At 40.0% G+C, this 10,411-nt stretch overlaps 1 long non-coding RNA gene across 1 annotated transcript; it reads right to left on the bottom strand.

The window, feature by feature from the left end:
- Positions 1 to 438: 438 nt before the first annotated feature.
- On the bottom strand, positions 439 to 7,637 carry LOC117498319. The gene is made up of 3 exons (XR_004557564.1): positions 7,623 to 7,637; positions 7,150 to 7,249; positions 439 to 476 (listed from the first exon to the last, which is right to left on the bottom strand). It is a non-coding gene; the product is annotated as an uncharacterized LOC117498319 (long non-coding RNA).
- Positions 7,638 to 10,411: the final 2,774 nt, after the last annotated feature.

Below are 10,411 nucleotides of genomic sequence, written 5' to 3' on the forward strand. Positions count from 1 at the left end.
TGGTAATATGTTTCGTGCCTGCACCAAATAATAACAAATTAGAAGGAAAAAAAGATGAAAAAAAATACAGATTTCAGTATTCTGAGCCATTTCTTTTTCTCCGACATTATATTATTTAAAATAAAAGGGTTAGGCTAAGGGTAAGATATTGAGTAAGAAAATGTGTTTATGAACCACACAGCTTCTGGTCTTCCAAGAGAAAAAAAATCCTTCTGTGTGACAAGAAAAACTCACTGCATGCAGTCGTTGTCGAGGCCACACAAGATGGCTGCTTCCGCACGGAGCAGAAGAACACGTGCTAGAAAGGAAAAGGAGCCAATTAGCCAACAACTTTATTACTGTACATACACATAAATAATTTCACTTGGGGAACAAATTCAATGAAACGTAGATAACTTACAGTCAAGCGGTCTGTCGAGACCACACGGTCGAAACCAGCGGGGACTGATGGCTGCTTAGGTGACACTGAGATAGTGCTAGTGAAAGGAAATAGGAAAAAAAAAGGTTGTTCGCGAAGTCGGCTAACTATACCGATAAGGACCGACACCAGAACCTCTTAGCTAGCTAGCTGTCGAACTATCGTTAGACATGTGCAATACGTTGGTGTTTGTAATGACATAATAGTATGTAACATAGCTAATGTTATCTAATTTGACATCCGTGTCTAATTCGACAGCTAGCCAGCTAGCTAACTAACTAACCGGCTAGCTAACTAGCCAGCTAGCTAACTAGCCAGCTAGCTAACGTTTAGCAAGCAGGTGCACGGCCAGTACAGCAGGGTTGCCAACTCTCACGCATCTGGCGTGTGACACACGCTTTCACTCTCAATCTCACGCTCTCACCCTGCCCAAACTATTCTCACGCCAAAAACAAGAATACCAAAGACTAGAAACGGTTTTGAAAACTTTTGTCACGTAGTGATCGTCTTCTCAATAGAACATCTTTGATAATGTCTTCTGGCCAATCAGAATCACGATAACGGCGTGATGTTGTTGCAGGAAGTCCCGACGGAGAATACTTTTGCGGTAGTACATCTCTATACATCGATACAACATTACGTGTTGATAGAAATCAACACGTAATGAAATAAGACCCCACGGTTTGATGATTGATAGGTGTGTGGGCTGTCTTTCATTTTGACACACAGAACAATGGGGGCTATTGTTGGAGCAGAACACCTCTGCTACGCGCCGTTCGTTGGATGAGGCTGGATCTCTATTAAATTAAGAAAGGAATTGAAAACACCGGAATCAAAGTTATAACAAATTATCTGAGTTTACTTCTGGTAGGAAACCAAACACATATACAAGTTATACAGAGTACTCGAGTACTCCGGGCTTCAGGTTTGTGATGCGGTTTACAGGTAGACAGACCAGCCTTCAGGAAACGAGAAGTACAGACTTCAGGTTTGGGATGCGGTTTACACGTCTCTAGACCAGCCTTCAGCAAACCAGAAGCATTTTTACACTCAAAAACATCAGTATTCATATCTATTTTTGGGGCGGAGATATATCGACTCTTCCTTCCCATTTTCCTCCCAAGCGAATCAGAGTTCCCCTGGGGAGGAGCTGTGTAAACTGCTCACCTCCCCCAAGTGGTCTTATTGGTTGGATTCACATCTGGTCTGGTTCAATCAGAGTTCGGACCAGAACGTGAGATCAGGTCAAAAGTCAACGTTTATCTCCACCCTATCTACTCTACATTCCCTTCCCATGGGGTTTTTTCACATAAACTATCCTCCTTCAGACATTTAAACTTTTCTTCACCTATTTAACGATGTCTTTAACGACTTAAAAACAACATCTGGCTTTTAGGGGTGAAACAGGCAAGGTGTGTTTATGACACAGAATCTCTGGGTCAGTGAGTTTGAAAGTGAGAATAACATTCCTATTCTAAGTGATTATCAACACCTGTTTGTGATTACCTAAAACAGTTCAAATAATACATGTTTACTTCAATACAGTGTAGAATCATATCTTTTTACTTCAATCCCCCTTTTGATCTCACCTCACGAGATCAACATATAGCATTTGAAACATTACCACTGTCATTCTTTTTTCTTACTGTGTCTGTCCCAACATTTATATAAACCCATCAGAAGCTGGGATATAGAGCACTTTAAACCTTTAGGAACAGTCCACAACAACAACTTATTATGACAGTGGAGGGAGAATAAAATATGTCTAAAAAGCAAAGTCCTTGTCAGCTGAGTCATGTTTACTCTTCCCTCAATGGTGGAACTGATGAGTCTAACACACAATGAGCAGATACAAGGCACACAACAACAACCACATGTCACCAAAATGGCAATAAAAGTAGCCACAGAAATTAGAAAATACATTATCATACTTTTCCCTCTTTTGGTAACACATAGTTCTGTAGAATAAAAAATACAAATCCCTTAAATTATGGGATATAAAAATAAAGTTGAAAGTTCTTCCAAAAAATGGATTGTTCAGACAAAGTTCCACACCGGCTATATCAACCTGTTTCAGCGGGAAATGGAGTTCCCTGTGCCGTCTTGGTTTGCCATGTCTTCGTCCCCCCAGCCCGCTGACGGCGGCTTCTGGGGTGCTTGCTAGAGAGATGTGGCCTGATTGTTCTCCCCCGGCCCGCTGATGGCGGCCTCCGGGTCGATGCTGGAGAGATGTCCCGATCCTCCTCCTCCGGCCCGCTGATGGCGGCTTCCGGGTCGACTGTTGGAGAGATGTCCTCCCGATCCTCCTCCTCTGGTCCGCTGATGGCGCCTCCTGGGTCGACTGCCTTGACGAGAGCCAGATCTGTTCTGATGTCGTCTAGGGTCCTCGCGACGAGGGCCAACTCTGTCCTGATGTCGTCTAGGGTCCTCGCAGGTGTTTTCCCCGACCGCACACTGGCTCCAGTGGTACCAGTTGTCTCCCTTTCCATCTAGGCGGACAGCATGGGAGGTCCCCTCCAACCAGACATAATCTGCTGTGTTGGCCTTGTGTTTCTCGGGTCCCCCTTTTGGCGTCAGCAACCTGTGTGGAGAAGTCTCATACCAAGCCCTTAAGTTGCTGGAAATATGGTTTTGAAATCATCTATTCTACTTCTTTAGTGTTTATTGGCGGCACCAACTAGACTGGAGTGTGGACAAGAGACTATGCAGAAAATAATAAACAAAAAATAAAAATAAAAAATAAAAAATAAAAAATAAAAATAAAAAATAGAACAAAAATAAAAATAAAACAAAAAATAACCAAAGCTAGATTATTTTAAATGTATCAATTTCTCTTAAAAGCAACAAACAAAACAAAACAAAAAATACCAAAACTAGTATTTTAAATTGATAAATTTCTCCTAAAAACGTAATAATCTCACATACATATTGTCTGATGTATATCCTATCCTTTTCCCCCTTTTTCTGAAATAGAACGCCGTTAACGGTGTTCTTATTTTCAGAAATATCGAGCCTTATACATCAGTTATTTAATATCAGCTATATATTTATTATTACTATTACTTATATATCAGGCATTAAATGTCAGCCTTCTTCCATGATTGACCTCGTTTATATTATCTGACTTATGTTGATACGTGTTCGTTTGTATTTATTTAATATACTGGGCAATTATTGCTTTAATTCTAAATATTCAATACGTAATTTTTCAGAATGTTGTAGCACTCCCTGTTTTCTTAACAACTGGAGCTATGGCTATATTTGAAATCTGACTTGGTTAAGAGATGATTTGTTTATTGGTGAGAGGAACACTCTTCCCCTTGTGATGGGGTGGGGGTGGATAGTTTGGGAGAGTTCCTTACAATCTCCAGATCTTCCTCTCTGTGTTGAGGCCATAAAACCTTTTAATGGGCTCTGTGGTCTGTTCAGATTTAGATTTTCTTCCTCTCCAGAGGTCATGCCTGTCTTTGACCCTGTGTGCTGCTATGAGTCTGCAGCACCTCAGGAGCAGAGAAAGGGGGAGATCTCTTCCCAAAAGTGTAAGCTCCCTCATGAGCAACATAGCACCACATTTAACTCTCCCTGACTTGTTTGTAAAGCGTTCTTTAAGGCCTGAATTGAGTCTTCTGTTGTGTAACGGAAAATCCCATTTCCAAAAGGGGTCAGTTTAATAGTCCTTATCATATTATCGCTCTGTGCTTGCATGCTAGGACCTATTCTCTTTGCCATTACTGTTTCCAACATTCCTTTTCCCTGAATATCAGGTCTAACAATGTGTTTTCTTTTAGGAGTATTAGATGGGATACTCATAAGTGGCATTTGTGAGCTATCATCTCCGTAGGGTGGAGGTAGGGTCTCAGACATGATACCACCTGCTTGTTGCTCTCTGTCTCTATGTCTTCTGCAATTCTTTACCCACAGTTCTTTTTACTGGATTTTTCTCTCAAGTATTACACAGAGCTTTTCATACCTTATCATATCACAGTCAGGCAAATTTTTATTGTGCGATGTTTATTTCAACAGATAGCGTGACTTCCAGAAGCAAGCTTCTACAATCCCCTCACGGCGATTGCGGCTTCAGGCAAGGAGTTAAAACTCAGTCAACAAAATCTCTTTATCGTCACGTTTAATGAGCCTGATTAACCCCACAACAGTTTTGTGATGAGATTCGGTCGTTCCAAATAATTAGTTGGAGGTCGCGTCTCTCTCCTCCTCTATCACCCACCATATAACAATTACAGACATTTTATACATTTAAAGCACCACGAAAGGTAACCGCATTAATCAATCTTATCATGATCTGCGGGGAATTTAACCCTTCTGTTTTTTACACCCTCGTAGCCTTTAATAGACGCACTGCAAGCTAACCGCATTAATCAATGTTATTTTGACTTGCGGGGAATTTAACCCATACATCTTTTACAGCGTTGCAGCGTTCGTTTTTAGTGGGTCATAGGACGGGACTGAACTACCCGCCTCTTATGAGCACTTTTGTGCCTTAGGTAAGGACTGAACTACCCGACTCTAAGCACTATTAATCTAATTTAACTAGAATATGTATTGTATTTCCCACCGTGACTAAGAACACTGAGAACGCTGCTGACAACTCTACATTTTTTAGTATAATCAATCACAGATTTTTGATAGTCAAAACAGGTGTCTGCTCACCTTTTGTATATGGCCATTGGTTTAGTTGTCACCAGTATCTCTGTGTCCTCCCCCTGGCCTGAATTCCGTCTCCTGGCTATCGGTGTCCCTTTCTAGAGATAAGCACTCCACGTCGGGAAAGTCACCACTTGTTGGAGCAGAACACCTCTGCTACGCGCCGTTCGTTGGATGAGGCTGGATCTCTATTAAATTAAGAAAGGAATTGAAAACACCGGAATCAAAGTTATAACAAATTATCTGAGTTTACTTCTGGTAGGAAACCAAACACATATACAAGTTATACAGAGTACTCGAGTACTCCGGGCTTCAGGTTTGTGATGCGGTTTACAGGTAGACAGACCAGCCTTCAGGAAACGAGAAGTACAGACTTCAGGTTTGGGATGCGGTTTACACGTCTCTAGACCAGCCTTCAGCAAACCAGAAGCATTTTTACACTCAAAAACATCAGTATTCATATCTATTTTTGGGGCGGAGATATATCGACTCTTCCTTCCCATTTTCCTCCCAAGCGAATCAGAGTTCCCCTGGGGAGGAGCTGTGTAAACTGCTCACCTCCCCCAAGTGGTCTTATTGGTTGGATTCACATCTGGTCTGGTTCAATCAGAGTTCGGACCAGAACGTGAGATCAGGTCAAAAGTCAACGTTTATCTCCACCCTATCTACTCTACATTCCCTTCCCATGGGGTTTTTTCACATAAACTATCCTCCTTCAGACATTTAAACTTTTCTTCACCTATTTAACGATGTCTTTAACGACTTAAAAACAACATCTGGCTTTTAGGGGTGAAACAGGCAAGGTGTGTTTATGACACAGAATCTCTGGGTCAGTGAGTTTGAAAGTGAGAATAACATTCCTATTCTAAGTGATTATCAAAACCCGTTTGTGATTACCTAAAACAGTTCAAATAATACATGTTTACTTCAATACAGTGTAGAATCATATCTTTTTACTTCACTATCCACCCTTATCCACAATGTAAAGTAATTCACACAGCCTCTTCCCTCTTCTCTGAGGAGCAGCAGGTTCAGCTTTCAGAACAAAGTAACAAAAAACTAAAATGGCATTCATTTTTTTAAATATGTCGTGTAGTAATAGATGTATTTATTTTTCTTCTCAAGAGAGTACCAGAATGTGTATTTTATGTTAGTATTTCAAAAAATCTCCTCTGTATAAGAATAAATACGGCTCTGGGTTAGCCCTACCATAGATTACCCAACAAAAATACTCTGGAGCCGCAACTGCCGACCCGTATTGCGCATGCGCAGATCTAAGATCCAGTAGAAATGATAAAAAAGTAAAAGTCTGCTGCTTATTGTTCTACTAGGCCAAAATAGAGTCAAAGAGTATATGGGAGTGAGAGTGTGTTAATTAATATATTTGGCAGTTTGGAGTAAGTCTATAGATTTGTTTGTGTGTGTGTGTTTCATGTATAGGCCTCTCACGATAATTCATTTTGTTGGATACATTTTCCCGGAAATTATTGCGATAAACGATAATATTGTCGGCACCATTGTATGACCATTTTAGACCACTGACATAATGATAATATATAATAATAATTCAAGTACATCCTTTCAAACTGCTAGTCACATCCTCATGTAAATGGCAATTTATCGAGGTCAGAAAAGTTATCGAGTTCATTTTTATTTATCGTACGATAAGTCAATTAATTGCTTATCGCGACAGGCACACAATAAAACAGTGGAAACAAACATGTTTGACTTTCATTAGTGAATGAAACTGTGTGCCCTTTATAGTCTGTGTCCAATATTGTGTATTTGTATATATTGTATATATATCCTATATGCCAAGGTCCTGCTGCTGACACGATAGCAGTCATTTCGTGCGCATATGTGTAATTAAACCGAATTAAACCCATGATATCAAAATCTCACTCCAGCCAGGTACCCAAAGTTGGCAACCCTGCAGTACAGACAAATATTCTTAGCAAGCTAGTAAACATTATTAGCTACCACACACACAACTGTAACGTTATTTTCAAATTAAGTAATGTTAGATAACAGGGGAACAAATTAAATGTAACGTTATCTAGATAACTTACCGTCACTCACTGACTGCAGTCTGTCGAGGGCGAGGCCAAGCGATCACACTTGCTGCAAGACGGACTGCTTCCGTTAGACGGAGACTTGACGGAGAACATGCTAGAAAAGGAAAAGGCGGCAATTATCTAACAACTTTTTTACGGACACTAGAGCTTGTTAGCTCGCTGTCGAACTAACGATAGACATGTGCAATATATTGGTCTTCGTAATGATTACATTTTCTGTTACATATCTAACGTTAATTCGACATACATATCTAATTCGACAGTTAGTTTAGCAAGCAAGCATTGACTGTATGGTCTGTGCACCTGCACCTGCACCTGGTCATGACAGTCAAATAGTAATAATTAGCAAGCTAGTAATAAAAACAATACATTTACAATTACGCTACCTACCACACACAACTGCATTTTCAAGCAAAATCAATGTAAGCTATCTGGGGAACAAATTATGAAACGTAGCGATAACTTACCGTCACGGACTGCGGTCTCTCGAGACTGATGGTTGCATCAAAAAGATGGCGGAGATCTAAATAATTTCACGCACATCACGTAAAAGTACCCGGATTGAGAGAACACACTATCCGTCGTTAAATATGTTTAACACCATGATCCAACCCTGTACTATATAGTGTTTTAACAACAGGCGGTGTTAATCATGTTAAATGTAACACCAAAACCACAACACTTTACCCCGAAAAGCTCTAACACCAGGATTTTCACACTGGCGAATTTGCTGTGCATGGTAAAAAAGTTATTATACTATATATTACTTTCAATTCCCTATGATGCTTTTGGGGTTCACTTCAGTAACGTAGTGACGTCCCTTTAACACTTGCGCTTCCAACCTGGTCTCACCAGAATGCGTGACTCCACCACGACTCCTTAACACCGCAGTGCGTGGTGGAGTCACGAACTTTGCTACATTTACGTGTCTGCACCACGCAAACAACCCCAATGTAAAGTGAATGAGGCTCCTTTGTCGTGGTGCACACACGCATTTCTACAACGTCCAGCAGTGAGCTTTTATTCTATAAAACGTTTTTAAAATCTACTTTATAGCTTGTAGTAACTCACGGGAGGCTTCTTTTATTTTATTTGTATTTATAATCATCACGCATTCTGGTGAGACCAGGTTGTGCGCTTCTATTGGCTAGCACTTCAACACATTGTACGGGGCGGGACATTTCCGACATATCGCTAAGCGGTTGAGCAATCACAACAGATGCGGCCAGCTAACCAATCAGAGCAGACTGGGCTCTGGTTTCAGACAGAGGGTGAAAAGAGGTGCTGCAGCACAGGCAGTATGAGGAAAATAAAGAGCTTTCTGAACATTAAAGCATGGAGACATGTCCCAGTAGAGGCACAGAATAAAAATACTGAAAATGACCATAATATGTCCTCTTTATATTGTATTTCAAATGTGATGGATCCTTTTGCAGTCACGGCTCTTATAGAATTTTTTAACAACTTTTTTAATATTGCCTTTTGTTTATCTCAATAAAGTTACGTTTATTCTTTGCCATGTTAGATGGAAGAGCTTTTTGAACATTAAAACATGGAAACATGTCACAGTAGAGACACAAAATACAAATATGAACCTGGAAATGAGCAGCATATGCCCTTTTAATATTTTTGCTGTGGTATTTGAGAGAATCAACCTCCCAGTCTTAAGGAAATTACCAAAAACTGGAATAACACTTTAAAATAATTGAGTAGTTATATCAGACCTAAACCCAAATTAGTCAAGCAATGCCATATTGAAATATAATATCCGAATCTAATAAACTATCTATCAAAAAAGGAACAGAAGAGCAAAATGATGCTGCATGGTTTCAAAATGTAAATCTAAAACCAATTGCCTAATGCATTCAAGGACAGTATGTAAAAATCAAACTGTATGACTGTGCTGTACATGTTGTTTTGCATCTATATTGATACAAAGATGAAGAAAACTCAAACAATTAATACTTTTTTTTTTACTTAAAGATAACAGTAAATGAAGGACCTATTTTGAAAGTGTGTAAGTGCCAATGATAGAGTGTGTAGCTTGGTTAGACACAGATGCTGGGCTCTCCGTGGGAGTACTAATTACCAAAGATATGTTCCTCGTCTTTACACTGAGCTGACCTTCAACAAGGCTGGCCGAGCTCCACAAGCTCCCACACACTCTTTGACACACACATGCTGCTGAGAAATACTGTTACTCTCCTGCAATGCTGAAGGAGCTGTTGGCCTTTAACTAATGAAAACAGCTTTATAGAAGAAGTCCTTTCTCTCCATCTGCTCAAGGCTGAAGGTTCACAAGAGAAAATAATGGGTGAACCCCACACTAAAAAACTGTGCTCAAATCTTTCTTAAAAGATGCGCTAGTCAATATTTTACATTGTAGTCCAACACAATTTCTCTCTAATCTAATTTTTAGCATCTATGTTTTGGTTTTACAGACTGCAATTTGTCTCATTGCTGTTATTGCCCGGCTCATAGGCCGCAACAAAAATGGGAGACGAGATGATTTTACGTATAACAAAAAGCCTATTTATTTACAATTGAACAATACTTGACCGAACCTTAAACTAACGTGAAAGTCAGTAATCAGTCATGTATATGTTATGGATGTGTGAAAAATGTGCAACAATCAAAACAGCAGCTGTGTCCCAAAATAAGGGTTAGCCTCCACTATGGGATGGGGTTTGGCTTTTATCTAGGTGTGGCTCATCAGGCTGATGACCTCGATCACCTGAAAGACAAACAAAGAGCTAGCAAGCAAGACCACTGATAGAGACCCCAAGTGGAGCGGAGGGGGCCATACAACTAGTTTAATTAACCAAATTGTTACATGCAGCAGGCAGCTGTTGTTGTGAAAAGGCTCTGTGGTCCAAAAGTCGGCCCATACCACAGATACGTTTCCAGTGGATTTCAAGACTTTGTATATAACATGTTTGTTTTTTTTAGTACTGTTTTCTGCTCTCCAGAAGTGCTACTTCATCCAACTTGATGGTAGAAGTAGCATATCAATCCTGGCCCACACCATGTCTAGGTTTTTACCTTGGGTGATGGGTAAGGAAATATTTGAACCTTAAGGTTAGACTGGTTGGGAACCACTGCTTAAAAGGAAACTAAAGAGTAGAGCTGTAAAGATAGTAAACGTACCATAATATCAAGATAAAATGCCCAATAGATATTTATGAAAATATTAGAGAAATTACCTGAAACAAACTACCATCATTTAATAAGGAATCTGATGCGTTTGCCTTTTTTA

The sequence above is a fragment of the Trematomus bernacchii genome, unplaced genomic scaffold (assembly GCF_902827165.1).
Source record: "Trematomus bernacchii unplaced genomic scaffold, fTreBer1.1, whole genome shotgun sequence".
NCBI classification, from domain to species: Eukaryota; Metazoa; Chordata; class Actinopteri; order Perciformes; family Nototheniidae; genus Trematomus; species Trematomus bernacchii.